This window comes from Vombatus ursinus, unplaced genomic scaffold (assembly GCF_900497805.2).
Source record: "Vombatus ursinus unplaced genomic scaffold, bare-nosed wombat genome assembly UNPS02014807.1, whole genome shotgun sequence".
Taxonomy (NCBI): Eukaryota; Metazoa; Chordata; class Mammalia; order Diprotodontia; family Vombatidae; genus Vombatus; species Vombatus ursinus.
The window spans coordinates 11,478,764-11,492,750 of NW_020954585.1; the positions used below are offsets into that span (position 1 = coordinate 11,478,764).

At 40.9% G+C, this 13,987-nt stretch overlaps 1 protein-coding gene across 1 annotated transcript in view; it reads right to left on the reverse strand.

Moving 5' to 3' along the window:
• The window catches only part of PRPSAP2 (phosphoribosyl pyrophosphate synthetase associated protein 2), a 75,177-nt gene extending 62,171 nt beyond the window's left edge, over positions 1-13,006 (reverse strand). The window contains exon 1 of the mRNA XM_027875120.1: positions 12,921-13,006. The gene's annotated coding sequence lies outside the window, so the exon portion shown is untranslated. The remainder of the gene's footprint in view (positions 1-12,920) is intronic.
• Between the last annotated feature and the right edge of the window lie 981 nt (positions 13,007-13,987).

Below are 13,987 nucleotides of genomic sequence, written 5' to 3' on the forward strand. Positions count from 1 at the left end.
ACATTATTAGACATGTGTTTGGATTTTTTCAACATACTGATGAGTTGTGCTGATTTTTCCCTCTTTTTTCTTTTGTCTTTAAAAATATTATAGCTCTCTGAGAAGGGAAAGACGAAGGATACTGGGGTAAACTATGATGATATAAAAAAAAGACATCAATAAAAATTTATTTTTTTAAAAAAGGCGATGCCCATCATAAAGAAAATTGACACAGAGAAGGCGAGAAGAGTTCTACTTGAAAATATGATAAGATGGGCAGGTAGGTGGTGCAGTGGAAGAGCTCTGGCCTTGGAGTCAGGATGACCTGACTTCAAATCCAGCTTGACATTTGGCACTCACTAGCTATGTGACACTGGGCAAGTCACTTAACCCTGATTGCCTCACCAAAAAAAAAAAAAAATGATAAGAACAAGGGATAGCATTGAATAAAGCTAAGAACATGGATGGGAGGAAGTATGTGTTGAGAACAAGAAATGGGTCAGCACTCAGAAGCAAAGGTATAAGAGTTCCACTAGCACCTGAATATACATTCTTAAAAAGAATGTTACTGTTATTATTTCTAACTGAATTTTGTTTAGCCATAAAGTACTTTCAACAGGAAGTGTATCAATGATTTCTCTAAATGCTACTGCTCCCAACCACCACCAAATGCTATACTTTTACTTTGTATATGGTTTGTATCTATATTTATATTATTTCTCCCAACAGGATATAAACAATTTGAGGCCAGGAATTTTTTTTTGGTCTTTGTATCTTCATATAATAAACACTAAATAAAGTCTTTCTGATTGAATGAATAAAAGTACAACTCTGTTTATAAATTGTTCTACTACTCTCTGTATATGAAAAGATCACTGACACAGTACTCATATGACAAAAATCTTCATGAATTCCAACCCCTTACAGCAGAATAAAATACCAAATCACCAGGGATTCTTGTGGTAAAATGGAAAAAGCACAATATGATTAGAGGTCAGAAAACACCTGAGTTCCATTTCTAGCTCTTCTACGTATTTATCAGAATGGTCATGTAACTTTTCCCTTTATATAAAATCAGACCAATATATCCATGATCTATCTTGCAGACTTAGTATTAAGGATCAAAGGAGTATAATATTTTTAGAAGCACTCTATGAACAATAAGGTACTATTCAAATATAAAATATTACTTTGTGAATATTCATCCACTACACAGGAAAGCTAAATAAAAGGGTTATTTTATGTTAAATTCTGTTCCATTGTCCACTTACAATTAAAGTTATATTGTCACACAAATATAGAAGGTATAAGGAAAAGGATTAAACAGATTAATTTTAAAAGTCTGAATCCAGGGCGAGTTAGCAAGGGGGTCGTTAGTACTAAGCTTTGATTTCAGGAAGCTAAATTGCTTCACATTTTGTCTTAAATATATTTTAAAATGTGTTTTTGTTGTTCAGTCATTTTCAGTCATGTTTGACTCTTCATGACCCCATTTGGGGATTTCTTGGCAAAGATACTGGAGTAGTTTGCCATTTCTTTCTCCAGCTCATTTTACATACGAGCAAAATAAGACAGACATGGTTAAGTGACTTGTCCAGGGTCACACAGCTAGCAAGCATCTGAGGTTAGATTTGAACTCAGGAAAATGAGTATTCAGTCTTTCCAAAATGTCTCTTAAACTTTCAAAATGCAAAAGTATGATAATTTCCTTTAATTTGGAAACACATATTATCGGAAATGTTAAAATTTCATTTTGATGTTTACATAAAACCAAGTCAGAAGTTACATGACCAAACAGTTAAGTGGGGAAAAAATATTTGTGGCAAATTTCTTTAAGACAAACCTGATATTCAAGATATGTAAGGAATGATTCAAATATATAACAAGATCCATTCCCCATTATGTAAATATATAAAAGGATATGAACAAGCAGCTCTCAGGGAAGTTTAAAGTTTAACTATTAACTACATGAAAAAATGTTCCAAATTTCTAATAAGAGAAATGCAAATCAGAACAGCTGAGGCTCTACCAATGTCCATTAGATACAGAAGAATGACAAAAAAGGAAAATGATAATTGTTGAAGGGCCTAAAGGATTAAAGACAGAATAACCCACCATTGTGGCAGTGAACTGGTAAAGGCATTCTGGAAGGCAATTTGAAACTCTACCTGAGCAGTCATTCAACTGTGTACACCACATATATACCCCAAAGAAATCTAAGGCAGAAGGAAAGGAAATACAACAATTATTCAGCACTTTTTTGGGGGTAAACCCCTAGAAACAAAAAGAGTTGCCATGATAAACTGCAGAATAGCTGAACAAATTATGGTATACAAACTTAAGGGGCATATTGTGAGGGACTGTCTGATGTTGGCTACTGCCAAGTGGGGGTTGTGGCAAGATGGGGTAGGAACTGGGTATTAGGAAGTAACCTGAGCTCACGCTCCCGAGGCAGGGGCTGTGCTAGGCAGAGTTGTGGTGAACTGGGATGGGCTGGATACGGAGAAGTAACCGGAGCTCACGCTCCTGAGGCAGTGGGCAGTGCTATGTGAGCTGTTATAAGCTGGGGAAGGAACAGAATACAAGGAAGTAGCCAGAGCACATGCTCCTGAGGCAGGGGGCTGTGCCATGTGGGAGTGGGACGGCAGAGAACGAGTTCCTTTGTCTAGTCCCCTCCCTAAGTGCAACGTCAACCCCAGACACCTCCTTCCTGTGTCCTTCCTGACTTCCTGGGTCACGTACCTTCCCTTTGTGTAGCACTGACCCCAGACGCCTCCTCCAGGTATCTGGGCCTGACTTCCTAGGTCACGTACTCTCTCTTTGTCTATGCACTAATCCCAAACGCCTCCTTCCTGTATCTGGTCCTAGCCTCCTGCGACACTTCCTCTCCCTTGGTGCGCTAAACTCAGACATCCCCTTCCGGTATCTGACCCTAAAATCATTGACTAGTAGGTGGGCTGAGGAGGAGGGGCTAAGTAGGTACTTAAGGAACGGTCATGGTCGGAGCAGGCTCTCTCTTTGCTCCTGCTCTCTTGCTATGGCCTTCCTGCTTGGCCTTGCTGTGATGGCCTCTGAATAAAGCTCGGGTGTTGGCACCTCCTGGTAGGCTCGTCTCTGTGTGTTTATTCGGGTAGGCTCCGAAGACTGGTAAGTAGTATGACTCTGGCAGCCTGCTCCTTATAGAAGGAGAGTGCATTGTAAAAAATGATTAAAGGAGTGGAATCAGAAAAACCTGATAGGAACTGTATGAACTCATGCAGTGTGAAGTGAACAGAATCAGTAGAACAAGTCATACAATGACTATAACACAGAGAGGACAACAACATGAAAGATTCAAGAACTATGATCAATGCAATGACCAACCAGGGCTCCAGAAAATGAAGATGAATCATGAATGAGAATAAGACATGCATTTTCAGAAAAGGCCAATGTGTGGATTTGTTTTGCTTTACCATACTTCTTACAAAGCAGAACTTTTTTTGAGTGGAGGACCACAACTATAGGAGGTACAAGTGATTCAATAAAAGATATCACTGAGATAGTGAAGTGACCAAAAGCAAGTTAGAAAATTTCACATGACTACAATAATGTTCAGGAAAACAATTTTGAAAATATTAAGAACTGTTTAAAGCATGATCAATCATGCATGACTTCAAAAGACTGATAAATGGAGACTAAAGCCAAGATGGCTGCCTGGGAAGCAAGACCATCCAACTCCCACAAACCTCCTTCAGCTGTGTCCAGAAGCAGAAAGAATAAAGAGCCTCCCTCAGAAAACCCCAGGGAGTTCAGAAAGCCTCAGATACACACTGGGATTTTCAATGCCCCTTAAAAGCCCTGAGGAGTGGCAGCAATTAGTACAGGGCACAACACTCAGGGACACTGTGGAGGGTGAACAGAAATAGTATTTTAGAAAGATTTTAAAGCCCATCACAATCTTGCCCTTTTGACTTTTTCAATTTTCTTAACACCTAATTCCCCCAGTAACACTAATATCCTTGCTGTTCCTCAAACACGGCATCTCCTGAATATGGCCATTTTTAATGGTTGTTCCCCATGCCTGGAATTTTCTCTTCCTTTGGGACGGGGGAGGAGAGGAAGGCATCTCCTGGCCTCCTTCAAGTTCCACCTAAAATCTCACCTTCTACAAGAAGCCTTTCCTGATCTCCTTTAAAGCTAGCTCCTTCCTCTTGTTGATTATTTTCAATTTATCCTACATAGATCTTGTTTACATGTATCTCCTCCACTGGAATATGAGCTCTTTGAGAGCAGGGACTGTTTTTTGCCTTTCTTTGTATCCCCAGTGCTTAGCTTGGTATATAGCAAGTACTTAATAAAGTGACCTGACTTGACCCAGGACAGATCTCTGGGGAACACTCATGCAAAGGTAGTGGGGAAAAAATGATCACAAGGCAACTGAAAAGTGGCCAAGCAAATATAAAAATAGCGGCCGTCTGTCAGCGAACGATATCATCCTCTTCTCAAATCCTTTGACAAAATCTTCTATCTTTCTTCCTTTATTCCACTCTGACAAAGAGGTGACTTTTCTCCTAACCAAGGACCTTAGATCCCATTCTCTCCTATCTTCTCAGATGGGGTAAACCTATCGATCATCAATCATCCTCTTTCTCTTTAATAGACCATATCTACTGATTCCTTACCTACTGCCTAAAAACACACCTTCACACTAAAAAACTCACTACAATCCCTTCAAGTTATCATCCTATATCTTTCCTCCCTTTCTCAGTCAAACTGCTGTAAAAAGATTTCTATACATATTGCTTTAATTTCCTCTCTTCTAAACTCTGTGTAATCTCTGGCTCCTTACTTTACTCAACCTGAAACTGCTTTCTACCAAGTTATCAGTGATCCATTTGTCAAGTCTGATGGTCTTTTCTCAGTCCTCATTTCTTGACCTCTCTGCACTTGTCACTTGCTGACTGCTTTCTCTGGGTTTTTGTGACATTACTCTCTTTGTAGATAGGATCACTCCTCAGTTTCCTTGGCTGGATCATTATACAATCTTGTCCTTTATCCTATTGTACCTTCAGACATCTCACCTATATGCCTCCTTCTGTGCTCTAACAGTGTTACCTACCACCCTGGTGTAAGACCTCTTAACCTCACACTTGGACTACTGGAATAGCCAGTTTGTTGGACTCTAATTTCTCCCCACTCCAGTCCAGCTGTCAAACCGATCTTTCTTAAAGCTCACCTCTGACTGTCAATGCACCAATTTAATCAACTCCAGTGGTCCCCTATTACCTCCAGGATCAAATATAAAATCTTCTGGTTAGCTTTCAAAGCTCTTCATAACTTGACCCCCTTGATCCACATTTCCAAGTATCTTATACCGTATTCCCTTCCACATATTCTATAATCCAGTGACACTGTCCTTTGTGCTATTCCTCACAACTAACACTCCACCTCTTTACTCTAGATTTTCACTGGCTACCCACCGCCACCCCCCCCCCCCCATGCCTAGAATTCTCTCCATCTGCTTCCTACTTTACTTGGATTTTTTTTAAGTCTCAGCCAAAATCTTATTTTCTACAAGAAGATTTTTCCAATTCACCTTAATGTTAGTGCATTCCCTCTGTTGATTATCTCCAATTTATCCTTTATAGATATTGTTTGTACACAGTTGTTGCATGCTGTAAGCTGGACCCATCAGACTGTGAGCTCCTTGCAATTAGAGATTGTCTTTTGCCCTTCTTTGTATTCCCCCTATGCTGGGTACATAGCATGCCCTTAATAAATTCTTATTGAGGGGCAGCTAGTTGGCACAGTGGATAGAGCACCGGCCCTGGATTCAGAAGAACCTGAGTTCAAATCCGGCCTCAGACACATTGTACTTACTAGCTGTGTGACCCTGGGCAAGTCACTTAACCCCACTGCCTAGCCAAAAACAAAAACAAATAAACAATAATAAATTCTTATTGATTGCCTAATCTCAACTATGGATGTAACTGAAGGTTCTGCACACGTCCTCTTCTATTCTCTCTTAGTGATCCCATCAGCTTTGATTATAATCTCTACACAGAAAATTTCCCAATCCATACATACAGCTCTAGTCTTGCTCCTGAAGTATATTCCCTCATTTCCAACTGCCAATTGGACATTTTGAACTGGATTTCCCTGTATCTAGAACTCAAGATGTATAAAAAAGAGTTTGTTATCTTTCTCTTCAAACCTACCTCTCTTGTAAATTTCCCTACTTCTGTCAAGAGCAACAGAGTTGTTTTTGTTTTTATTTTTTTCTAAGTAACATGGAAGTTCAGAAGTGAGGAGGGTTTGGGGGAAAAGATGAGCTCAGTTTTGGACATAATAAGTTTAAGATGTCTATAGTTCTATCCAGTTTGAGATGTCCACTAGGCAGCTGGATATGGGAGAGCGGAGGTTAGGAGAGGAGTTAGAGCTGGATAAGTAGATCTGAGAATCATCAGCATATAGGTGATAATTGAAACCATGGAAACTGATGAGATCACCAGGTGAAACAGTATAGAGGGAAAAGAGGATCCAGACCAGAGCCCTCAGGGACACTCTCTATCCATTTCACCATGCTGCCTCTTGTTTACATATACCTTTAACATTCAAGTTAATATATACTTAAAAAAATAACCTGTACATAATAGATTCACAGTTTTGTATGCATTCCTCTTTTTTTTCTGCTCTGTTCTTTATATTCAAAAATGTTCATATTCGTTAAAGTTTGCTAAATTCTTAATTTAAAAAGAATACTTCAGGTTGCAAAGCTGGGTGACTAGAATAAATCAGCAAGCACTTATTAAGTGCTAACTATACAGTATGTGCCATACATTACACTAAGCAATGGAATAGAGATAAAAGCTAAAGTCTCTATAGTCGAAAGAGTTTAAATTCTAAAAGGAAAACATGTACTGATATAATTGTGTCCTTTACATCATTAATGTCATTATATAAATTGTTCTCCTGATTCTGTATTTATAGGTACAGAGAGAATATATACAAAATGAATACAAGGTAGCCCTGTCCTGGGCCCTCTTCTCTCTCAATAATCACTCTTGGTAACCTCATCAACTCCCAGAGGTTTAATTATCCTCTCAATGTAGATGACTCACTGATCTATATATCCATACCCAGTCTCCCCAGGAGCTTCAATTCCTCTTCACTGATATCCTATTGGACATTCCAAACTGGATATCTCAGAGACATCTCAAACTCAATATGTCCAAAACAGAACTTACTATTTTTCCCCCTAAACCCAGTCTTCTAAACTTCCTTATTTCTGTCAATGGCACTACCATTCTTTCGAGTCTCCCAGGTCTGTAACCACCCCAAAAGTAGGATTTGAACTCAAGTCCTATTGACTCCAGTGCTCTTTTCACTGCACCAAGTGAGGAGACAAGAAGTCCAGAACAGAAGTGGACCAGAGATTATGTGAATTGAGAGATATATGAGAGATGCCTTGGATGCAGAATAGACAACTAGTAGGATATGGGGGAATGTGGGAGGAAATAATATTGCTCTCCTCCACACACTCTGTGCTCCAGTCAAACTGTCTCCTAGCCAATCCCTCAACTTGTACCTTTGATCCCCTCCTATCTCTTCAGTAGATTACCTACCTCCTGTCCCCACCCTCAATTTTCTCTTAAAGCTATGATCTCTCCCTCAATTACATTTATTTCCCCCAGCCTCAAAAAAACCTCTTTTTGATCCTACCATCCCCCTCAAACTACTGTCTTACCTCTCCTCCCTTTCATAAACTACTCAAAAAGCTATTGACTTTGACTTCATTTCGTTCCTACTTCCAATCTCTTTCAATCAGACTTCTGACTTGATCACTCAAATGAAACTGCTCTCTACAAACCAATAATTGCCAAATTCAACAGCCTTTTCTCTTATCTTCATCCTTCTTGACTTCTCCATAGCATTTAACACTGTTAATCATCTTTCTCCTAGATATGCTCTCTTCTCTGCATTTTCATGATTGCACTCAGGATTGCCACTCCTACCTTTCTAGCTGCTTCATTCTTCATTTCCTCTTCTGAGTCAATATTCCATCACCTAACAGTGGGTGTACCCCAAGATTCTATCTAGAAGTTATTTCTCTTCTCTCTATATACCTTTTTGGTAATCTCAACTGTTCTTTTGGGTTCATTCGTTATCTCTCTTCAAAAGACTTACCTATATATCCATCACTACACAGACCCTCTCCCTGAGATCCTGTTCCATATCAAATTGCCTTCTGAAATCTTCAAACTGAATTGTCCCATAGGCATTTCAAATTCAACATGTAACACATTCAAAACAGAACTCAGTTGTCCCTCCCTGCCTTGACTGCTTACCCTGTAAACTACATGTCTATTTCTGCAGTGCGTACTACTATCCTTGGTCATGGCTTAGATCTGGAAGGTCATGTCATTTAATCCTACCCTCTCATTTTACAAATGAAGTAACTGAGACCCAAAGAGGTTAAGTTACTTGCCCAAGGTCACACAGATAGTAAGGGTCAGAGCTGAAATGTGAACCCAGGTCCTCAGATACCAAATCCAACATCTTTTCCCCCACTGTATTCTGTTTTCCATTATACTCACACATGCACCATTAGCTCAGATCCTCATCATCCCTAAACTGGACCATTCCAATAGCTTCCTGACTGATTTCCTTACGTTGTCTCCTGCCTCTCCAATCCATCCTCCACACAGAGAGTTGCTAGTAAAATTCCTAAAGCACAAGTTTTACCATATCACTAAATCTGCTCAGAAAGTTTCAGTGGTTCCCTTACTACTTTTAGACTAAAATACAAACTCCTCTGCTAAGTATTTAAAGGTTTCATAATCTTGCTCCAGTCTACTATTCCAGGATTGTTATGTATTACACTTTCTCACTGTATGTTCCAGTCAAACTAGCCTACCTACCTCACATACAACATTCTATCTCCTTTCTGCCATGTCTAGAATGCACTCTCTCCACACTTCAGCTCCACATCTTAGGATCCCTAGCTCACAATGTACTCATACACAGTTGGTGGAACTGAATTGGCCCAACCATTCTGGAAAGTAATTATGAATTAAATTTTTTAAAAGGTCACTACCAGGGCAGCCAGGTGGTACAGTGGATAGAGCTCCAGCTTTGGAGTCAGGAGGACCTGGGTTCAAATATGGCCTCAGACACCTGATACTTACTAGCTGTGTGACCCTGGGCAAGTCACTTAACCTTGACTGCCTCACCAAAAAAAAAGTCACTGAAATGACCATATCCTCTAATTCAGGGATACCATTGTTAGGCATATACCCAAAGGTCAATGACAGAAAAGTCACTCACATATAAAAATAATCAGTTGGATTCTGAATTCTTGGTTTCCAAAGGCTATGTCACTTTTTGTGGTAGTAAAGTGCTGGAAACAAAGCATCTGACTATCAATTAGGAAATAGCTAAACAAACTGAGATACAAAGATGTAAAGTAATACTACTGGGTCAAAAGAATCAATGTATACTAAGAACTCAGAGAAGCCTGGAAAGACACAAACTGATGCAGAGTGAAGCAGAACCAGGAAAACTACATAAGACTAGAATAATGTAAATCGAAAGAATAATAAAGCAAAATTAAGCACTATTTAATGATAATAACCAAGGTTTGTCTTGGAAAAGAACTGAGAAAATGTGACTCCCTTTCCTGGGAATGAGGAGGGCCATAGGGGTGTGAAATATTACATATACTGTTTGTCATACACTCTCAATATATTGGTTAATTTTGCTAAACTGCTTTGTTGTCTTTCTTTTTAAATCTACATTATAAAGGGTGGCTAAAGAACAAGAGACCAATTCATATAAGTACAACTTTATAAAGAAAAACAACTGAAAGACCTAAGAACTGCAGTGAACAAAATGACCAATTACTACTCCCAAAGAAAGATGAGTCATTTTTGGCAGGAACGCAATGGACTGGAGAGAGGTTCATTTTCAGACACAGCCAATGTGTGTATTTGTTTTGAATGATGATACTTATGTTATAATGGGAGGGTTTTTATTTTTCCAAGGGAGGGGGGGAAGGAATTTTTCAGGATGTGAGAGAGGAAGAAAAGATGGAGAATCAGTGAATCATTTAAAAAAAAAAAAAGTAAACAGAAGTTCATTTAGAAGACGTACCAACAAGCAGAGCAGCATAGGAATCACAATGTTAAATTTGAATTACTTGCCCCCCAAAAGCTGTATATAACATGAAAAAATATATAGAAAACAAAAGTTCAATTTCACATATAATCTTTTTTGTTCTTTGCATATTGCAAAGTTCACCTTTGTTTATGTTTACTAATTTCATAATAAAAATAAAAATTTAATTTAAAAGAAATGTGCCTCAAGGAAGAAGCTTCACGTTCTGAAATGCATGTGATACAAAAAAAAAAAAGGCATCAAGAAAAAAGAAAAAAGGGGGAAAATAACCCTAGGTCCTATCAATGCTTAGCTCAAGTACCAACTTCCACTAGGCTTTTTCTGATCTTCAGCTTTTAGTGTCCCTTCAAATTACTTTCTTTTTTATTTGCATATATTTTGTATTTACTTATATGTGTAATGTTACCCTGATACAACGTAAATTCCTTTCAGTAAGAAATGATTTCTTATTTTTTTAATCTGTTATCTCTGGAGCCTGACATAGTGCCTGGAACATAGTAAACAGGTACCTACTAAATTTTCTAACTACAATATAAAAACCTAATAAAATCATGTTAAAGTAATTTGTGAGTGAAGAATTTCTAGACTCAAAACAAACAGCAAAGCATTGTGGAAAAAAGGCTAGACTTGAATTGAGTTTGAATTATAGTTCCAATATGTGTGACCATATAAGCAAGTCACATAACTCTTCAATACACAAAACAGTTGCACTATCCAATTCACAAGATATTGTGAAGAAAATGCCTTGTTAAGTATTTGTTTGCTAAAAATTTGTGATCATTAATTTTGTTGTTATTTTTATTATAAAACTTCTTCCACAAAGTCTTATTCCAATTACTGAGTTCTCAAAAGCTATGTCATTGAAGAACAGTCTATGGCAGTTTTTACCTTGGAAAGGCTTCAAATATGCTCCAGGTGACAGATTATGAATGTTGTCTAAATACCTGCCTACTTAAGTACAGAGCAGCTCACTTCCAGCAAACTGGCTATTTGGTGAATTCTTTGGCCCTAACAACTATTATTATGAATCTCATCCAAATGATGCAAGGAAACAGTGTAAAGAGGAAAATAAATGCACCTTTCTCCAAATAAACATAAAAGCCGCTGCTGGTTAAGGCCCAAGAATTACAAGGAACTATTTTTTGTTTGTTTTTAGTCCTTGCCTCCCCTAGCTGATTCACTAATTGAAAAAGGTCTATTATTCAGTTCAACTGATAATGCTTCTGAGCACTAATGGAAAGGCCAAGGCTAAACTTAAAAAAAAAATTACAGTACACGTCAATAGTAAATGAAGACAGTCTGGTTCATATATCAACATCTTATCATTTTCCCCATGCCTCACATTTCATGGACAGTTCCCTTGAGAAGTTTTTACTCAAGGAGCTCACAAGACAGAAATTTTAAGTAGGCCACTAATGCTCTGAATACTTTGAAGACACCTAGCTATCTGGGACTTTCTTGGCAAAGATGCTGGAGTGGTTTGCCATTTCTTTCTTCAGCTCATTTTAGGAAATGAGGAAACTGTGGCAAACTGGGTTAAGTGACTTGCCCAGAGGCACACAACTAGTAAGTGTCTGAGAGCAAATTTGAACTCAGGAAGAGGGAGTCTTCCTGACTCCAGGCCATTTTATACACTGTGCCACCTAGGGGCCCTATTTAGAAAGATACTGGGGTTCAAAAGCAAATCTAAAAACAAGACTGGAGAGAAGCAACAAGGGTGAAATGGTAAATCAAGGCTCAGGAAGCATCTTTCAAGACTTCACACTGCCAAGGTATTACCTAGAACCTGGGGTCCTGTGAATTACTTTAAAAAATATCTTTTATTAACTATTTCAATATAACTGGTTTCAAAACAGCTAGGTAGCCCAGTCCATAGAGTACTGGACTTGGAAGTCAGGAAGACATGGCTTCAAATTTGGCCTCAGACACCAACTAGCTGTGTGACTCTAGGAAAGTCAAATGAGCATCCTCATGTGGTTAAAAAAAAAAAAAAAAAAAAAAAGGATAGTAACAGTACCTACCTCCCAGGGTGGTTGTCAGGATCAAATGAGATAAACTTGTATCAAGTGTTTTGCAAACCTTAAAGAGCCTGTGCAATACTATCTTATTTTATGCACTTAAAATCATTATTTGGAGAGGAGGATCTATAGTCTTCAGGAAACTGCCAAAGGCATGTAAATGACATAAACCCCAGATCTAGAACCTTCTAATCAATCAATCAATCAATCAACAAGTATTTATTAAGAGGCGACTGTGTGCTAGGAGGGCCTGGGGATACAAAATACAAAAGTGAGTCAGGTTCCCTACTCTCCGGGAGTTTCTCTTCTGAGGAAATCAGCCTCAATTCCAAGAGAAAGGTGTATCTATCGTCCCAAGAGCATGGTGGGTGGGGGGTGGTATGTGTGCCAAGAGCAAGAACCCTCCCCCAATCACCCAGCCCCAAGCGAAAGTGCTGAATGAGTCACACAAATACTAGCGAAGACTATTCCAGGAGATCCAGGGGGTGGGGCATCCCTACCTGGGGGACCCCTACCCACGTCCTCTGGGAACTGGGAGGACTGCCGCCTCTCTCCTTCCCTAGTAGAGGAACATCCCCTCCATCCTCCCGGGTCAGCGCGCACCCCCGCCCGTTCCTCTTCTCAGCTCCAGCTCCCAGCGGACGCAGAGCCCGGAGCAGCCTCTGCCCGGCCCAGCCCCGCCCGGGGACATGGGGGGTGGGGGGGGTCGGTCACGGCTGGGGAGGCAGCGCCCCCGCCCCGCACCTGTCCCGGTCCCCGGCCAGTCACCTGTCAGCTCGGCCGCTCCTCCCCGCGCTGCCTCCGCTCAGCCGAGCCTCCCGCCGCGCCCGAGCCGGCCCCACTGCCAGCAGCTGCAGCCGCCGGTCGCCACTGGAGCCGCCGCCACCCCAACAAGAAAGCCCCGGGTCTCCAGTTGGTGACTCCAGCAGCAAAATGGCGGCTCCGTGTGCGTGAGCGACGCCGGCTCAGCTCCGGGAGACCAGGGGCGGGGCCAGGGCGGGAGGAGACCCCGCCCCCAGCGGCCGTGCGAGGCCGTCGCGAGGCTGACCCGAGGCTGGTGGGGGCGGGGCGGGGCGGGGCGGGGCGGGGCGACGAGGGTACTGGGGAAGGGGAAGAGGAGGGGTTCGGAGGAGGACGGCGAACCTGGATGGGGAACTAGGAGAGCACGTGGGAGGGAGGGAGAGAGTAAGAGGGGGATGGAGGGGGATGGAGGGGGATGGAGGGGGATGGACGGGGATGGACGGGAGCTCACAAGGATGGAGAAGGAAGAGGGCCCTGAGGGGCAAGGGGGAAGCGAAGACTTCCAGAAGGAAGGAGTGAGTGGTGGGCCTGAGAGAGAAGGATGGGGCCAGGAGGAAGGCAGGAGTTTCGTAGAAAAAGCAAAAGGGAAGGAATGAGGAGCAGGGATGCCGAGAGTTGAGGTGGGAGAAGGAGTTTAAGGAAGGTGGAGAGTGTTGGGTATGGATTGAATAATACCTGACCTTAGTACAGTATGGAAACTACTACGTTCTGTTACTGGGCTAGAGAAAGAGAAGTGCGAATTGGTTAAAGCACAGACCAAAGAGAACAAGGTACAATAGTACCAGGCTCTCCAGGTCCATAGACCCCCAAGGGGGTTAGTGGATAAATTTCATATGTCTGTGAACTTGGATGGGAGGAAAAATTACCTATTTTCACTAGCCTCTCAGGAAAATTTGGCACTTCCTTCAATTATGTTTTTTTTTTTAATTGTGAGAAGGAATCCATAAGCTTCACCAGACTGCCAAAGGGGTCCATGACACACAAAAAGGTCAAGAACTCTTCTTTTTCTTCCCTGAAATTCTGTTGGATTTTTT